The sequence below is a fragment of the Pipra filicauda genome, unplaced genomic scaffold (assembly GCF_003945595.2).
Source record: "Pipra filicauda isolate LSUMZ 115617 unplaced genomic scaffold, ASM394559v2 scaffold75_size2874737_pilon, whole genome shotgun sequence".
Lineage (NCBI taxonomy): Eukaryota > Metazoa > Chordata > Aves > Passeriformes > Pipridae > Pipra > Pipra filicauda.
Genome location: NW_024104931.1, coordinates 81,176 through 101,384, shown reverse-complemented (window position 1 = coordinate 101,384; position 20,209 = coordinate 81,176). Strand labels below are relative to the sequence as shown.

General features: G+C 38.9%; 1 long non-coding RNA gene across 1 annotated transcript; it reads right to left on the bottom strand.

Moving 5' to 3' along the window:
• Positions 1 to 12,246: 12,246 nt before the first annotated feature.
• LOC120324910 lies at positions 12,247 to 19,095 on the bottom strand. The gene is made up of 2 exons (XR_005566603.1): positions 18,875 to 19,095; positions 12,247 to 14,235 (listed from the first exon to the last, which is right to left on the bottom strand). It is a non-coding gene; the product is annotated as an uncharacterized LOC120324910 (long non-coding RNA).
• Between the last annotated feature and the right edge of the window lie 1,114 nt (positions 19,096 to 20,209).

Below are 20,209 nucleotides of genomic sequence, written 5' to 3'. Positions count from 1 at the left end.
TCTTCTTGGAAGGACATTTCTCCCCAGGCAGGGAACAGATCCAAAATAAACAGGAGACAGTTTCTTGCAATCTCAAACAAAAAAGCAGACAGAAAATATTCTGTTAAACACCCTTGAGCCAGATAAGAATTTTTGATTAACTGTATGAAGACTGACACTTGGGAGAAAATTTGTTGGTTCCAGTAATATTACTTGTATGACTAAGTGCTCAGCCACACAAGCAGGTGTTACAACTCTGTGCAAAAGCTCACTATAATTTTTTCAGAAATGAGGGATCCAGAGTGATCTTGTGAAGTGAGACCATGGAAAACTCATGAGGTTTAACAAGGCAAAGTACAAGTCACCTGAGTTGGATCAACCCTCTGGCAATGCAGGCTGGGGGATGAACGGATCAAGAGCAGCTCTGCCAAGAAAGACTGGGTGGTGTTGGTGGATGAGAGGCTTTACATGAGCCAACCATGTGTGCTTGCAGCCCAGAAAGCCAACTGTATTCTGGGGTGCATCAAAAGCAGGGTGGGCAGCAGGTCGAGAGAGGTGACTCTGCTCCTCTACTCTGCTCTGGTGAGACCCCAGCTGGAGTACTGCATCCAGCTCTGGAGCCCTCAGTACAAGAAAGACATGGACCTGTTGGAGCAGATCCAGAGGAGGGCCACCAAGATGGTCAGAGGGCTGGTGCCTCTCTCCTATGGGGAAAGGCTGAGAGAGTTGCCATTGCTCAGCCTGGACAATAGAAGGCTTCTGGGTGACTGTATTGCAGCCTTTCAGTACCTAAAGGGGGCCTACAGGAAATCTGGAGAGGAACTGTTTACAAGGGCATGAAAAGATACGACAGGAGATAATGTCTTCAAACTGAAAGGGGGTAGATTTAGGTCAGATATTAGGAAGAAATTCTTCCCTGTGAGGGTGGTGAGTCGCTCGAACAGGTTGCCCAGAGAAATTGTGGATGCCTCATCCCTGGAAGTGTTCAGCGCCGGGCTGGATGGGGCTGGATGGGCTAACCCTTTCACTGGTCTAGCAAAAGGCGTCCCTTCAATGGCAGAAGGGTTGGAACTAGATGATCTTTAAGGTCCCTTCCAACCCAACCATTCTGTGATTCCATGCTTCTATGACCCTATGTTTAACATTTATCAGAATAACTAATTTCTTTCCTACCACACTGCAGAACAGCACACAGAACATACTAGTTTGGAGGTCAAGAAGGCGCAAATTATTTTGCCAGTCTAATACAATGCATTTCTTTTTTTTATCAGTATGTGTTCTGCGGGACAGTATTCACCATTTCAACATGAAATGAAAATGGGCTCTTAAAGACCCATTAGAGACAAAGATAGCTACTGATGGGCTGAATGTTGCATGAATTATTAGTGTCTCTGAACCTGCGTGTCTTCTCTATAATTATCATCTACTTTTAAAAGTGAAGCAGAATCTGTAATGCAAGAAATACTTTCAATACATCACAGTGTCATGAAGGTTGATTTGCTATTGAGAGCTTGTATTTACTCTTTAGTCCAACATACTTTTCACTGGGTTGTCAAAATACTTTCAGCTTAGAATTACTAGCTTTTTTTTTATTTTAATTGACCAAATAGCTTTGTGATTTTTTACACAAGAAGGTTCTGCTGCAAAACATCATAAGCATGATATTGGCTACTTGTGACTTGGTTTATATATCTGCAAATGGGGCAAGAGATAGTGTCCTTTTCAGCTCCTTTTTTTCCATTTGTTTATACAGATTAGAAGGTCAATTAAGCTCATTTTCCAAAAAAATGTATTAGGGAACACTCAATGAAGCAACCTCATCAACATCAGAGATGGTGACAATATGAGGGGTGTGGAAAATTACTTTAGCTGCTGACATGACTCTAGATGGATTATAAACAAGGTGTGAGACTTCAGCTTCACTCTAGAAATGCAGGAATAAGACTGGCTTGCTTCCAATCTGGAGCATTCAGGCAGCTTTAACAACAGACATACAAGAGTTCTCAGGGCCTACAATGTTGTAGTGTAAAAGTGAGTGTACTGTTTGTGCATAACAAGAGGCTAGTTTACTTATATGGTATAGGCATATACCTGTACAGTCTGAGTGAAAGAACGCAGCACTATAAGGGAAGAAAATGCATGAGAAATGGAGTTCTTGTTACCTTTCTCTACCAGTAGCTAACCTAGCAAGAAAACAGTAATGAAATTCTGTCAAGGCTGGTTGACAGTGAATTGGTACTTAAGAAAGACTTAATGCTTCAGAGGTGTGTTTGAGTTGTAGCAGCCCTCTGCTCAAATCCCAAAGTGGTCCAATTTAAATGCCATACTTTACTTGGAGGTAGGTATAGAAGTCTCAGAGGTCTGTATAAAACTGGTATTTCGCTCAGATCTTCCTAGTGGTTTAGAAGCATATTCTGCAACCAGGTGAATATCTGACCTGCAGGCTCACAAAAGCCAATAACCCACAGGTAGAGTGGAGATAATAGTTTAACACGACACAGGCCTCTGCATAGCTGTGTCACAGAGTCCCCAACATGCAGAGGGACAGTTTTGTTCTCCTTTCTGGCAGGAGGTGAGAGTTTTATTGGTTAGTTAAATATAGCTGATAATTTTGCTTGAATAAAAGAGCAGACTAACCTTTGAATTCTCTGGATATGAATAAGTAATGCCCAATTGTTTCCAAATATATTTCAAAGCACTGTTTTGTGTCGACAAGTTTATCTGAGGTGAACTAAAAAAACCCATGTTTTCCCAAAGCTTCTGTGCCAGTTGGTTCATCTTTCCATATCTGTGTACATGAGGAGGACTCCATGCTTGAAAACTAAATTGCCTCTTAATAGACAGATACTGTAATTGCCATTAGCATTCTGGCAGACCGGGATTCAGATACTTTTTTTATGTTAACTTTTTTGGCAACTGTGCCAAACTATGAAAACTGTGGATGTAACCCTACAGTCATAGGAGGATGCTCAAGATTAATTAAATAGTCATGGCAAGCCTCATGGACTCATTGCAAGGTAGAGTTTGTGCCAAGGCATTCTGATTGTTCTACTTATTATTCATGTCCCTGTATAGAGGGAAAAGTGCATGTAATCATATAGCCATCAGTCATATATTACTGCAGAAGGAGGAAAGATTAGAGTGTCTCACGCATCTGGTCTCATGGGAAGAAAGTAAAATTAATTTGTGAATCCTCTACACTTGTAATCTTGGCATAAGCATCTAGAGGAATGTTGGAAAAGTCCTCTGCAAGTGTAACTCACTATAAAAAAATGAGAAAGGTCAAGCAAAGTGATGCTAACAATTGTAAACTTCAGAAAGAAGGAAGAAAAATCTTTGAAAGATAAAGAGCTGTGCACAAAGGACATCATGCCACTGCTGTCAGTGAAACTGAGGAGAATCACTATGATTAAAGGTGCATCAAGCAGTCTGAATGTAATTTCACTATGAGCTGTTGGGTTTTCAGAGTAAGAAAAGCTTTGAAGGCATTTGATTTTTGCAGAGAAAACTATAAAGTCATGCTTTAAATGCATTTTAGAGCAGTTCAGTGTTAGTAAAGCTCAGTCTTTCAACTGATGATATTCACAAACTAATAACAGCAACTGTGAGATGTCACATACCCACTTATTACATGCGATTCAGTGAAAACATGAATATCTAATCTGTATTGAAATCAATGGAAGATGCAAATTTTGATTCTTATAGAATGGATTTCTATTCAAAAAAGGTGATGTTAAGTTGTGTGATGTTCATTTTTGCTATTGTAAAAGTTTGTAGAAGAAATCTATAGACAGTTCTGCAATGAATGCTGCATCTCCATAATAACCTAGAGGGCTAATATATAATAATTAGAATGGTTTATTATCCTGAGGGAAGAAACTTATCATTATTGACATGCAGTCACATCAGGTTATATGTTGCTTTTATAAATGTTATTACAACAGAATGATTCACTGTGAGGCTTCAGGGATCATCCCAGTGCCACCTGGTTCTTGCAGGAAGGGCACTAGCAAGGGATGGGGAATTTTTCCTGGATTTTGTCACCTACAGCATCAACTCACAGAATCCTGTGCTTCTGGCAGTTCTGGTAGAAAAACTTGCCAAACAAAGATGTCACAAAACTTGTTAAGAGGATGGAAATTCTTAAAAAAAGAAAAGGTTGAAAACCATTTGCCAAAACACTGGCTTATCTTGATTTGTTTTTCTAAGAAGATTTTGTTGAGATTAACCACAGTTTTTCATGGTTAGGCTTCTCAGAAGAAGAACCAGCCTAAAGCAGATGCCATGTTAGAGGGGTTTTGGTAGATTTTAGTTCATTATGAATTTGTCCCTAAGAGATTGCATGTTAGATTGGAATGTTTAAATTTTTTTTTCATGTCATACTAGATTTTATTTTGAAGTATACTTTTATCTTTGCATTTTTATTTTTTTAAGGTCTCAAACCTGTGACAGTAGGTAAGAAATTCTATGATAAATCTTTTGTACATTTTTTGCAACTTGGATAACAGCTTCACCACAATAATTGTTAGTGTGAATTTCCTGGAGCTCATTTAGGAAAGCTAAAACTCACTAAGAAATATTGATGAGAATGGAATCAGAAATTATTTAATTATTGTGAGCATAATTAGTAGAATACATCTATCAAATTATTTAGTTCAATAACTGGTTTAATCCATTAACTAATTAATTAAACTGGGCAGCATGTTTGTGCAGTGGCCATTACATGGTATTGTGTGTTACAATCTTGTTACTCAATATTTAACTCACATTCTGATAATATCTGGGGTGCCTGACGTCTTCATGGCAGTCTTCTGTGCTTATAAATATTGAATGTATTACTGAAGACTCAGGATTTCTTCCTAAAACTGTTCATGTGACAGTCCAGTCGTGTGATACCATCACTTTTAATGTCCATTATACTTGTTTTTCTGTTTCTTGTTGTTATCTGAATCTTTTAATTTTTTTAAGCAATTCTGATCTCTTCTGTCCCTAAAGGTGACAGTTGTAATTAGACTTAGAATTATAAGAGAAAACAAATCTAAGTAGCTTCTTTAAAGTGATGTGCTGAGTTATCATAACCTATTCCGCTGTAACCTGCCAGATATATTATAAGCAAAGGACATGCAAGTGAAGGGCAGCTAACACAAAGGACCTTCAGCTGCAAATGCCTTTAAAAACCATATAGCCTGTAAATTATAGTTTAGGTGTTTTTAAATATTAACCAGTAATGGTATCCATTGAACTGATGTATACAAAATACATTCACTATGTTAATAAGTAACTTTTTTTTTTTTTAATTTGAGACAGACAGGCTTAAACTTTTGAGTTAATAATATCCCTCCCCAAACCTTCAGCTGGATTGAGGGATAGTCAGAAATGTTCTTGCATGAAAAATAAACTGTATAAAAGCTCCCTGAGCATCAGTGGACCAAGTTCAGAATTTGATTCATTAAATGAAGCTCTCCTCCAAGCTGTAAGGCTTTTGCAATTTTAGGCAATTAACTAGATTTACTTTCGGCTCCTGTATCAGCAACAAACAGTAGTCAGCACAGTTTTAATTACAGCCTGCTGTAAGGCAGAAAACAAATGCAGATTCAGATTGATTTACATAGTGAATGAAGCTCATTTTGCAGTTTGATATTTTTTTCTCTAGATCTCTCTGAGTTTGTTTTATTTCTTCTTCACCCCTCAGTGCTTTAAAATTTCTGTGCTTACACGATTTTATTATCACCTCTTGGCTCCAATACACTTCAGTTAACAGGAACAAGATCAGCCCATGGAACCTAGATGGTTTCTGAGTGGTTTTGCTTGAAGGTCCATACTGCCTCCCTTGTATAGCTGTTCCTGTCCACCTCAGGACAAGGTGCACTCCTCCACCACACCTTCTGTGGGAGGTAAGCTCAGGTGCACAGCTGAGAGCTGCAGAATGGTTCAACAGCTACTGATCTCAGCACACAGGGAACCACCCTCCCTGAGGTGCTACATCATATCCCATCATGAAGAACACAGAGAAGTGCACTATTCATATTTCTGAATTTGTCAATGTCAACCAAAAATAGAAACCAGGAAATACCATGGGAGTGTTTGTTGCTCTGCTCTTTGCAGTCCAAATTCTGAAACAAAGGTTAGGCTCGGGAAAATATGTTCAAGAGTGCTTCTACATCTTTGTTCTGAAAAGGCTGAAAAGCCAGAAGAGCTATCCATGTTGCTATCTATCTACTAAACTGCAGCACTGTTTAAGTGTGCAAACTGCTAGTTGTTGCTTTCGTGGGATACACAGTTTAAATAAAAGCACCAGGGGATAATGGGACTTACATTCCTGTGTTGAGAAACTCAAAGTGGGAGGGAAGTCATAATTCTTACGCTATGCACAAACACACACACAGGTTTCCTGTGGTTCTGACATACAGTTGTCACAGAGGGACATTAGACCACTCAAAACCTGGTAGCCAACAGTTACATCTTGCAGTAACCCTAGTGAAAGCTGTCAAAATAAATACTGAAAGATGCATAGATAGTTTTTAGTTATTAATGTATGGTTTCTTCACAGATAGAATATATTTAACTTCATTCACACTTCAGGGTACTATCTTTCTCCTTCTGGGAACTCAGCTTCAACTGCTCAGCGAGTTGTCCAGCTGGCTGGGATGTAGGCTCTCCCACTGGTGTACATATAACAGTGTTAGGCAGCAGTAGAAATACTTTTGTACTCTAGCAAGTCTCAGCTAATTCATAGTCCCTTGGGTCCTGCAAACCTTTCTTCTTGAAGAGCGCAATGGCTTTTGGATCACAAGCTGAATTATCCTTGGCTTTATTATTTCTCAACATTACATATGTTAGCTATTCGTACTTTTCTTTCTTGCAGCGTCTTTTGAGGCATTCTTTGTGGTTATGAGTAACATTTGTGTCTTTACTTATTTTCATATGCAATGAAAACTCATTAAAGAACAAATTCAGACACAACCTCTCATTTTTATATGATTATCAAGTTAATTACAATTTCATTCTCTATTGTAGACTCATAGAACAGTTTGGGTTGGAAGAGATCTTGTTCTAATTCTTCTGCCATGGGAAGGGACACGTTTCACTAGACCAAGTTGCTCAGAGCCCCATCCAGCCCGGCGCTGAACACTTCCAGGGATGAGGCATCCACAATTTCTCTGGGCAACCTGTTCCAGTGACTCACCACCCTCACAGGGGAGAATTTCTTCCTAATATCTGATCTAAACCTACCCCCTTTCAGTTTGAAGACATTATCTCCTGTCATATCTTTTCATGCCCTTGTAAACAGTTCCTCTCCAGATTTCCTGTAGGCCCCCTTTAGGTACTGAAAGGCTGCAATACAGTCCCAGAAGCAAGGCTGCAATACAGTCACCCAGAAGCCTTCTATTGTCCAGGCTGAGCAATGGCAATTCTCCCAGCCTTTCCTCATAGGAGAGGGGCAGCAGCCCTCTGACCATCTTGGTGGCCCTCCTCTGGATCTGCTCCAACAGGTCAATGTCCTTACTGTGCAGAGGATGTTGTTATTATTCTTACCTACTCCTTATAAAAATACATCAGTATTATTAAAATTTAGTGCATCAGAATTACCATGGAGTGCTTTGGAGTTTTATTATCATGCTTCCTCATTCAAAAGCTTTTTTGTGCTTTCTCACAGCTCCTGCCTTTCAATATTCTTTTTCCAACTTTCAGTCAGATGTCTAGCCAGTGGTGCTAAGGAAACATTTTTTTATTTCCATTTTCAATGCCATTGTTTTAAAGATTCATACAAAACCCTGCAATCACAGCTTCCTTCCAAAACAATGGATATGTGGATGGATAGATAGTTGGAATAGATACTACTAGCTTTCATCAGTAGTTTGCATTATTAGTTTACATTTATTTAGTTAGAACAGTACTTCTCCTTCTTCTTCTTCTTTTTAAAATTATTATTATTACTTTCATCATAATCATAATTATTATCATTATTACATCAATGTTTCTGGACATGAAGAATTTTCAAGCAAAAGATAGTTGATCCACTGCAGCTAAATCATTTTAATTTATGCTTATCTGGAATAGGAGTGTGAAAAACTGCAGGTGGGAGTTAAGTGACAAGTGCATAATTAGGTGCAAATTGCTTGCACATTTATAGAAAGTAAAAAAAATTAAATATCAAATAAAGAAATAAAAGAGCTTTTGAGGAAAGCTATCAATATTTAAATGCCATGACTGCCAAATAATCATTAGTCATTTTCTGTCAGGTAAAGTATAGGAGGGCATTTTTGACAGTGCCTCAGGATTAATTTAGATTTAGCCAGGATGTGAAAGTAATATTTCATGAAGACTAGAGGCAGCTTTTTCACAGAGTTGTACCCATGGGTACAATAGAATGGGGTCTAAAGAGAATAAAAACTGTCTTCCAGAAATTATGTGTTTTTGGGATGAAGCCAGGAAGAGCTAAGGACCTTATGAAATACTATGCCTAGACACATAATGCAGCACTGTAAATGACACTATGAGGGCTAGACACATATGTTAGGTTTATCAGTGCTGAGCTTTTCTGTGCCTAAATTCCCAGTCTTGGTCTATCAGCTTAATAAATCTGACTTTGAATGCCTCAAAATAGCTTTGAAAATGGAGGGAATCATTAGAACAGCACCTCCATAAGAATTAATATATCTCTGGGATACTTTATTAAACAGATGCCAATTTCTGCTAGTGAACAAGAAATATATTCTAATCCACCATGAAATTGAAAACACACAAGGAAGATGCTATGGTGTAATAACACAGAAAAAGCAATCAATCATTGCACCTATCTAAACTTATATCCTTTCCTAACAAAATAAACAAACTAGAAGACATTAAAATACAGTGAAGACTGTTTCTAAAATGTGTACAGCACATAAGACACAAAGGAAAGATAATGACTCTGAAGCAAAGCCTTCATGTGATTGAAAGATGACAGAAACCTTTGCCACCGAGTCATCCCTCTGAAGTTCAGGGGTCTGTTTCATTTCAAGTCTTTCTATGGCACACCTCTATCAGATGTAAATATATTTGTACACCCTCTTCTATGCCTGTCCTGCTGAGACTCAGCAGGATGAATACTAAGAGGTCCAAGATGAATGAACCTTGAGAACACCAAGCTTAAGGGTATAAATCAGGGCTTTTTGAAAGAGATTGGCTTTCTAACTTTGAATTCTCAGCTCTTGTAGCTACTCCCTTTACTATAAACACCAATAATCATTGCATTAAAATAAAAAAAAAGGAAGGATGGGAAGGAAAATGCAGAATTTAAAAATTATTTGGTGCTTCCTGCATATCCTGAGCTGCTTTTCTTGGAAAAACAATTAAAAATTTTTCAAGTTAAGACACATAAAAATGACAGCCATGTTTTTAAGTCTTGGCCTAAGCCACTTGCCCAAGACAATACAGGAAACCTGCAGCAGGAGCAAGAGAAGAATCTGGATTTCCTAAGCCTACTTCAGTATCAGAGCCAAGGGATGACTGTGTAAGCATTTACAGGATTTTAGGTCTTTATGGTGAAAAATAGTGCCTGGTGAAAGGTCCGGTCTTTTTCAGTGACTAGTATAATTCTGCTCTGTGAGACTTTAGAAAAACAATTTAATGGCTTCACATAGCAAAGAAAAGGGTTTGTTTGGTGTAATAAAGGAACAGTGACCATAGAAAGGACTTGGAAACCAACTAGCAGACATCATAGTAGAAACAGAAATATCACAGTATCTATGGGGAAAGCAAATGTTTTTGCTTACAAAGTTGAAGGTATTACTCTCTCACAGTTCTCCATTTTAATGGGTTTGTCAGACCAATGAGTTAATTTAACTATGTGTCAGTCCACTAGTTCATCCACAAAATCATACTGTCAAATATGAAAGTTGTATGCTGTGTTGTTAGTTGGATTTAGCAAGTAGGAGAAATTAGGGACATACTTTTTCTAATCATAATTCATACCCACAAATATTTGCAACCATTTTTCAGCAGGTCTAAATATATCTTCCTGAATTAGCAGGAATTTTATTTTCCACTTCTATTCCCAGAGAACCTGATCCTCATTGACTTTTCTGACTTGGAAAATAAGTTTTTCTTCTTTCACAGATTTCTTTGCTCTCCTTGGCATTTCCTGCTCTATCACATCACTCTCCACTGCTGACATATCCTTTGAGCTCTCAGGGGCACAAACTGATGGTGCGGTTTTATGTTTAGTTATGCAGACCTTCTTATTCTTAACTTATTCAATCAAGCATCAAAAAAATTGTTACACAGAGAAGAAAACAAAAATGAATATAGCAGTTTGTTCCCACCAAGGCCTATTTTCGATGGCACAAAGGCTGCTCTGATCATATCAACTCTGATGCATGAAGCAATGTTGTGCTGACTTATGAGCTCAAGGATGTAGCCAGTTATCAGGTCATATGAGAAAAATCCTAACTCCAGGGTGCAGCAGGTGAATGTGCTCATGATTATGGGTTTTCTGAGTGCAAGATGTAACCACATGGCCAACCTGTGACGGACAAGGTCTGTAACATTCAACCACAGGGGAGAGTAGAGATTGAGACAGTGATGCAAATACATGAGAGGAAGCTTCAACTGTGTGGCAGCAAAAGTCAAGGGTTAGTTATGGGAGGTCGCTTGCTAGACTTGGTATAATAGGGAGCAAAAGACATCCTCATATATAGTGACATATCAGACTAGAAAGATCATTACATTACCCTCCCTTCCCCAGTCACTACCTCCTCTTCATCCTCTGCTTTCACAATGCCTACTCAGCACCTTTATAATTAATGTTTATTAATCAGTCTGCCAAAATTGAAGTAGATTAAAAAAGATTTAAACTACACACTGTAACAGCACTGAAAAAAACAGAGGGCAAATAAATGCTTTCAAAGGCTAAATCTGGGTGTTGATTAGATATCTGTGTGATCAAGAGGCCATGAAAAAATTAACCTTGTAAAAGTGGAGAATATTAAATTATTTTCTGAAAATTTTCATCTAAATTACTACAACACATTTTGATTCATTTTAAAGGTATAGTGAACTCCTTGTTGTCTTGAGCACCTAGAGTATTCTCTCTGCCTGTATGGAGCATCTTTGAGTAGACAGTCTGTGCTTGCATGAGTGTTTCTGTCTGTGTCTGTCCATGCTTACATGTGTGTATCAGGTGTATACACGTGTGCCCACAAGGAATACATGCTACTGGCTCAACCAAGGAAGCTTGACCATGGAGCTGCTGCAGCTCTGTCTCTCTCAGGCTACTGGATTCAGTGTCTCCTAACAAAGGTGACCAACACCACATAAGTACGTGACCCAGGCAATTTGTCCATGTATTAATGTATCTCTACATTACCCATATGTTTGAAATACCTCTGCATGATTAGAAATGGCATTTATATTCAACAAGACTATTCCAAGATTCAGCAAATGTGACGAATGTCTGTAGCAGAGAAGCTTGTGTCACCAATGCAAATTCCCATTCTAAGACTAAATGATGCTAAAACACATCCTTGTGACTACTACAAAAATTATTTTGCTTCACCGAACCTGGACAATTACTTCCAAAAACTAGAAATCACTAGAAATGTCCCTTTCTTGCTAATGGGAAGAGAATCAATGTGGCAATATTTGGGAGCCACCCTATTCTGCACAAAGTAAACAAGAGTCCTTGGAAAATGTACAGTTTTATGTGCAGTATGATGCTTTTATGTAGCAGTAATATATGTGCCGATAATCATGGCATCAGCAGATTGAAATGTGGACCTTGGCTTCTGGGGTTTTGTTTAATTTTGTTAAAAAACTGGAATCCAGGTGGGTCTATCTGGGCATTTATTTTTAATATCACAAGACAGTTTTCTCCAGAAATTTTCAACAACTAAGCAGGATGTGATAAAAGACAAAGACTCTCAGTGTGAAAAAATCAGACATGCCTCAAGGCAACAATCTTCAAAAATACAGGTTTAAACAATAGGCTTTTAAAAGTCTTCCTATAGGGACTTAGCCTAAAGAACAACATGATACAAGTGTTATTCCTGTCCTTAGGGCAGTTTAGGTATCAGTACATATGTTTTATATTTCAGCACTCCTGTGAAAAACATATCTTGCTTATCAACAGTGCATATGGCCCAGAATTACATGTATTCATGGAAAGCTGTCTAGTTCCTGGTAATTTGTTTCATACATTTGACAGTGCAGAGTTGTTTTCAGTGCTGTATCTAAGACATTAATATCAATGGGGAGGCATGAACATAATGCTCACAGGCCATTATGGTCGGCAAATATGTCAACTTTATTATTTAAATCAGTTAACTTTTATACAGTTTAGTTTGTTTGGGACACATGCTTATAAGAAGGTGATTGGATAGCTCAGTCTGTGCACGCGTCTCATGTCTCCAGTTCATTGGACTTGATGTTCTGTCCACGCGATCTGAAATCATCCTTGGCATAGAAACCTCTTTCTAATTAATCTGCTTTTAGGGTTTTACTAAATTTGCAGGTGTTTCATTATCTTCAGTTTCTCAAGGTTTTCTTTCTATAAACATATTATGTTCTCAAACCTTATAATTAGACACACAGCTAACAAGTATAAGCATCACATATTTTCACACAGTCTATAAGTATAAACAATACACACTTGTCACTTCCATGGCAAGCAAGGCCTAAAGAGTGCAGGAAAAATTGTTCAGAGAAATCTCTCTGTCCCGGCAACACATTAAGCAAATAACATTAAACATCTTAACAGAAATAGGGAGAACCTGAAATGAAAACAAGTCTGATAAGTTACTAAGACTTTGAAAAAATAAAGTGTTTTACACTTGTAGCTTTTTCCTATATTTTAATATTTTTTTTTTTACAGAAAGTAATACCTCAGGTTTAGACAAATCTTATTTAAACTACAATCCTGTCAGGTTGGGTTACAAAAATTGTAACTCAGAATGATGCAATGCTTGTGAAATAAATTCTACATATTTCTGCAGTAATGCAACACTTCTGGCAAAAGTATAGAAAACACCTTCATCTTAGGTTGACATTAGTTAAAAACAAAAGTGCTGTAGTACTTTTCTAGTGACCAGTTTATGTTACAACACGAGTCCTGCTGTAACTCAGAGGTAAACAGATCGGTTTGCCTGCTATCCTTCCCATAATAATAAGTCTAAGGTCCTCAAAAACAATACACGTTTGAAATCAGATTTCAAAGTTCTAGTTGAAAGTGATCTTCTCTAACTTATTTAACAAATGCAGAAACTGAAACAGCAAAAGTTTTTGCTATAGTCACTATGCAGACCTGCAATAGGACTGGAAACAAACTCCAGTTCTCCTAAGTCCCAGTCTAAAGCCCTGTCTAGTAGGTCTCATCACTAAACTATTTTATATAAAAGTCAGGCTTAGCGGTGTAATTGAATTCGCCAAGAGTACCATTTTCTGCAGTCCCATTAGCAGCCTAAGTGAACATCTCTGCCAAGAACTTCTGAATTCCCCTAATTCACCATATAATTCCCCTCCCATTTGGCAGAAGTGTTGAGATAATTAAGCTCCTATTATCATTATGCTAATGATGAGAGATACTTGTAATTGCTCTAAATGAAGGAAAAGTTCAAACCTGGTTTTACACCTAGAAATCTAAGACTTCTTCAAAGTGTTGCTACTGGCAGAGATAATTTTTTTTGTGTTTGTCTTTCCGTAAAAGAAGTGGGGATACTCAACACAAGGTAACGAGGCAGGGAACACTGTCTCGCCTTTGCATCACTCAGCAGCTTTATCCAACACAGAAACAAGAAACTGGAGAGGAGCCAGTGTACAGCCAGAAGACTGCAAAGATCTACTGGAGCAACCAGCTGTGAGTTTAATTGTACAATGACTCCTTCAGCCAGACAAAAATTGTCTTCTAGACCCCACTTATTCTTATTAAGCTTCTTTTAACAGCTGGATGAGGATCTAAATATGTGAGAAATATAGAATACTTTACTTTTGAATTACTTCTCCAGTTTCTTCTTGACAACAGTTTTCTTTTGACAGCTTCAGAAGTCATAGTGGATGTGACCAATGAGGAGATAAAGGCAGATGTGTAATAGACAAAATATATAAGTTGTGCTTAACATTTTAGAGGTGAAAGGGGAGGTTAATAGAGTAACAAATTCTTTCAGTAATTGAATACTTGTTCAAGTTCTCACTACACAAAGATCCAAACCAGTCATTATCATTTAAGGCAAGCGTTTTCAGTTTGACAGATGTTTCCGAAAATGTTCTTTCCAGCATGACCTGAAAGTTTGGAAAGGAATTCATTTATTCAGGTACCTGAAATGAATCACGGTGGTTTTGTGTTGTTTGTTGGTTGCTTTTGGTGTGTTTGGGTTTTTTCTTGGAACTTCGATCAAAACAGACACTGTCACAATAATCCTGCCTGGCTCGGCTCAAACATATCCTTGTCTCTGAGTTTACACACAGCATTGGGACTCCTTAAGGGGGATGCTGATGAAGCGGGTGTCCATGGCAAGGTTGTATTAGCGGGGGGCAAAAGGGACTTCAGGGGTGGCCTCTGTGAGAGGGAAGCAGGGGCTGCCCCATGCCAGGAAGAACTGGTTTCAGATGACTCCAAAACAGACCCTTGGCTCCACAAAGCTCAGCCCAGCAGTCAGGCTGGTGGCACCTCTGTGAAAAAATTTAAGGGTAAAAACCACTGCACAGCAGCTGTGAGAAGGGAGTGATAAAAATGTGAGAGAAACGACCCCGTAGGCACAAAGGTTATTCCTGCTCCCATATTGGAGCAGTTTGTGAAGGATTGCATCCCCCATGCTGGAGTCAGGGAAGACTGTGAGGAGGAAGGGGAAGCAGAGACAAAGTGCTATAAGCTGCCTGCAGACCCCATTCCCCCAAACCCTGTGTCACTTGCAGCAGGGAGGAGGAAGAAGAAGAGTCACGAACAAAGGAATGAAGTTGAGCCTGGGAAAAGGGGGAAGTGGGGAAAGGTGGGCTTAGTTTTGTCTTTGTGTCTCACTGTTCTACTCTATTTCTAAATAGCAATAAATTAAATTAATCTTCCTCAAGCTGAGTCTGTTTTGCCTGTGATGGTAATTGTTGACTGCCTTGTCTTTATGTTCACTCACAAGCTTTTCCATCATATTTTCTCCCCCTGTACTGCTGAGGAGGAAGAGTGAGGTGGTGACTGGGTGAGGGTCTGGCAGCCAGCCACTCTCAACTCACCACAGCTGGTATGGTGGGATATGAAAGCATACAGCACAGGGGACATAAAACTACAGTAGCAAAAATCCTTCCCTTGCCATTGGTTATATCTTCTCTCATACACATCTTTCAGTTTCTTGGAGCAATAAAAGTAGCATTTTGAAATAAATACTAGAATAAATAAGGAGATCCAGGAGTTGACAGTAGCTGCATACTTGTGTCATTTCATTATTCAAAATTATGTGGGTTTGGCTGAGGCCGGCTCTATCCTAGCCCATTGCTTTCTGCCTGCAGTCTTACAGTGAAATCTAAACATCTCAGACAGATGTATGGTAGCAAACTGTCTTGTCAAATATTTTCTAGCTCCTATCTGCAGCCCCATGTGGATGTCTCAAATACCTGTGGGACATCTTGAATGGCACGTTTAGGCAACAATGCTAAACCCCACACAGCCCAAGGAAGTAAGACTTTTGGGTGGAGGCTCACTCTCTCTCTTCTATGTGACTAAGGTCTAGTCCATTCATAGTCCATATATGAACTGGAAAAAGGAAACCATCCAGAAAAAATTTACATTATTATATGTTTCATCAAGATTCACATCTTACTGTTAAGCCATCAATTCAGTGTCACAGGCTTCCCATCCACCAGGATATTATGGCTGAATTAATTTCATAACTGTTCACCAGTTTAGCAAAATTATCACCACTTTTCCCTTAACGATAAATGAACACTATTTCCATATTTTCCTCCTATTCATCACTGAATTCTTGCCAAGCTTTTTTTTTTCCCCCATTTCTTCTCTTTGCTGGCAAGTTTTCAAGGACAGTTGAAAACAATGTTGAGAAAAATCATGATTGATCCACTCATGACTGCTGTGGCAAGAACTGCTGCACTACAATTGCATGGGGAGACAAAGGCTGGCAGTCTTTTTATGTTTCAGCAGCCATTTAAGGCTATTAACCTTGAAGGCAATGGCAGCTGCTGACCCTAGAAGGCTGAATCTAGCTAGTGCTGAGCAAGACAGAGAAGGGCTGAGCAGCTCTAAGAGCCAGCCAGGTCAGCAGCAGAAGGGCTCAGTGCCCCAAGGGTTTGTCCCTTAACTGATGATTTCTTAAAACTGCCTGGGCTGAAATGCTGATTCTAGCAAAGTAACTTGTTCTTGCAGCTTGTTTCAGGTAGCAAAGTAAGGTGCCCTATGACTGTACAGCTAATAACTCAATTTAGGAGCTGGTCTTGAAGGGCACAAAGTAACTCAATTCAGTGTGACTTCCCTGGGAGCTGACGACATATGGCACTATGTAGGGTCAGGCTCTAAGAACAAATATAAATAAAAGACTCCTCAGTTGACTTCTCACAAAATGATGAAGTGAGGATTGGCCTGACCGATTAAAGTAATAAAGCCAGTTAAAATTTATGTTGTGATACTGAGTATTTATTGACCTGCAGCGTGTTGTAGCTGCAGATACAAGACATCTGGCAAAATTCTGTGGTGAGTAGGGACTAATCTGTAAGGGTGATAAATTTCACTGGTAATTTGACTGAAGTAAGGCCAGTAAAGCCAAATTAATTCTGTGCTAAAGCTGTGACGACATTCAGTTTTTAAGACTAAAACGTTTAAGCTACAGTCTACAGTCTTTAACAGCTGATCAGTCCCTTAAACTAAGCCTACTGGAAAAATCTTCAGTGTTACACTTATTGAAGCCTTTATAATTTGTTTTGGGTCTTTGTTATAGGCTTCCCTTGGAGCTTTCTCTACCTGATTTTAATTAAGAATGTATCTGAGCTTGAGAAAGTATTACCTGAAACCAAAAAGAGATTTGTAATGACAACAGTACAGGAAATATTAATTTATATTCAGAGCATGGAAGTGATGAGGTTATTGCTAGCTGGTACCCTTGATACCACAGCCATTTGGTTCAGCTCTGCACGATTCTACTGGTTGAGCTAAAGTCCCATTGTTGTTCTTATTATTGTTATTTCTAGACAAAAGCACTTCTGGGTTTTAAATCAGATACGTGATTGAGGACTTACATGTTTTGTTCTTTGCTGTCCCCCTCTTCCCCTTGCTACTATTGTGATTCCAATCACTGCAGGGGGAAAGAGTTTACTGAAAGGTTAGATGCTGGCCCCAGGACTCTCTGAGCTGGAATTGTCATCCTGCCTGTCCTGTGCAAAGAGGATTTTCACTGGCTGCTAACCAGTGCAGGACAGTTCGGAAACCTGTTTTCAGTTCTTAATCCCACAGAAGTCCCCTTTACATAATACCACACCCCAAAACTGCATGTCTCTGAGCTGGGATCTGGGTGTCTGCCCAAGACTTCAAAGGTGTTTTGTGGGAAGGGGGAAAAAAAGGAGGATGACTTTGTTCCTCATTTTGTTTTCAACATAGCTTTTCCCTAAAACCAGCAGAGAAGAGGATGTGCTGAGCCTTGCATGGTGTGAAGCCACAATATTCCATCATTAATTTTACCTAAGACTTTTATGTAGTCTAATCACGGAGTAAGAGAGCAGCTGTTAAAAACATCTAGTTCTCCTTAAATTAAATGTGTTATAAATGATGATTGCTTTTCTGAATATTCTTGCAGTTATTAGTATAGCAAAGGAATTTGAAATAGTTACTGCAAAACAATACTATTAGGATGCTTTTACTGAGTAAAAAGGAGATGATTTTATGAATTGCTTGCGCTATAACAGGAATGTTTAACATAACATAAACTCCAACATTTTTTAGCACAAACAGTGTTGTCATACCCTCTTGCTCAGAAAATCTGTCAAATGAACAAGTGTGAACAGCAGTTTGAAAACAGTTAATGCTTGTGCTCACGTTTTATTAATCACCACAAACAGATTTGAGGTCAGATAATCTGAGTGAAGTATATCAATACTATTTGAAGATACAAACTTTAAAAATTACATGTCCAGTTCTGATCTCACTCAATTTTTAATAAAAATTATGATCATAAAGAGCTTTGTTGTAGTATTTTAAAATATCGTAGGACCTACTTTGCTTATATCACTTAAATATTTGGCCCGGGAGACACAATTCAAAAACATGGGCTGATTCTCCTTCTACCACAAATAGTGCCACAGGAGTCTCTCTGTGACCAAGTCACTGTGTAATCCAGGGAAAACAAATCAGGGGCTCAATTCTCTCTCAGGAGGGCAGTCATCATTCTGTCTCTCCTGGCGGAGAATGTCTAACCATCTGGTTTCCAATTAAGCAAAAAATACAAAAGTGCTTCTGCTGATTCCAGTTAAAGCTGATTTACCCTCCCTGCAGTACTCAAAGAACTAAAGAGGAAGATGATGTTAATGAGCTGAGCACAAGATATGCTGGAATTTCAAATGTTTATTAGAGGAGGAATAGCATTGGGAACTGTCTTCTAAATGCATTTGAGCATTACAATAAACAACCATTTTGTAAAATATTGAAATAGTCATTTCAAGCAAGGTCTGGAAAAGAAATCACCTCTCTCGCAGGAACCTGAAGCATAAGGTTAAGGGTAGTGACCTCCACCAGGGAAAGGAAAGCCTCCTGCTAGAGCTATGTGAGCTACTAATGCAGTTCCAGAAAGCATTTGGATTTAAGACAGCAGCATGTCTAGTACTGCCTAGTGAGTAACATGGACCCATGTGCTAACCTCTGGTCCTACAGTGTACAGGCAGTCCTAGCATTTGTTGGAGTCATGATTTATTAAGAATTGAGAGCATTTCTCACCTGGCAGGATCAGGGCTCTAGACAGCAATACATTTTCTTATTCTCCAAGAAGCTCATCCATCTCTAAGAAACTAAAGAAACAGGGAGAATTATTCAGCAGCACCAGAAGCAACAGGAAAAGAACTGTGTGTAAGCCTTAGCAAGGCATCTCTAAGCAGCACAGTGAGCTTGTAACAGAGCCCAGGCATATTTCAGGAACAAAGATAAGACGTTTCTGCTCAGATAAAAGGGAACAACACTGCAACAGTCAGACTTGGAGCCAGAAACTGCTGAAAATGCTCAATTCTGATAGTTGCCTAAACCCATTGGGATCTTGCTACACCTGAGGGGAAAATGGAGCCTGAAATGTAAGCAACAGTTGACATCTGGTTTTCCAAAGAGAAAGGATTAATGAAACCTACAATGTGTCCTTCCCACTGGTTTCCCAACCTTATCACATGGCATTAGTAAAGGAAAAGCAATAACAGAAGCAGCAATAAAATTACAGGCTGTGAGGTCTAATAGGTCCCCTTTCCTTGCTCACTCAGGATTCCAAAGGCAACTAGCTAAAGTTGTGTAACGGACTCATAGCAACCCACTTGGGCAGGCTGTGCTGGGGTGATAGGAGGTGTGGGAGGAAAGGAAAGCTTCCTGGGAAGTCGAGCACTGGCAGTACAGCCCACTGGGGAGAGGGATGTGCGCGAGAGAGCAGACACTGGCGCCCATCTGGCCACACCACTCACCCTTCAGAGCAGCTCTTGTTCCATTGTATTTGCATTGTTATAAAGCAATTTTGATAATGTACCTGTGGTAGCATTATAATTAGATATTAATAGCATGTATTCATAACACATTGCACACATATCTGCTCATAAGCACGACTGTTGTGTAGAGGGAACTATCAATGACTCAAAGTAAAAATGTATGTAAATATGAACTGTAACAGTTTTCCTAAGATTATAAGCTGAAAGTACAGGCATGGGTTAGCTGTGGTTTATACATTCAAATTGACAGTTTCTTATACAAAATAATATAAAACTGAATAGAAACTGCTGTGTTTTCCTGATCTGACCAGACCAGGAATTCAAGCTCCCCTTAGAGCAGATAGTTTGAAACTTCAGCTGTTTTTTTTAAGCTTCTCAAACTGTATTTTTCATGTTTGATCCCTCAGAGTGACTGAACTGACACTTCTGAAATTTTCCATTAATACTTGTTTCTAAGCTTGTCAAGCATGAGAAGAAAGACAGACTTATCACTAGAGCGAAGCAGAGCCTTATCCCCCAGCTGTATCACTAGAGCATGATGAATTGGTGTTTAACAAAATTCCTTAATGCCTCAGGCAATGACACAATTAAA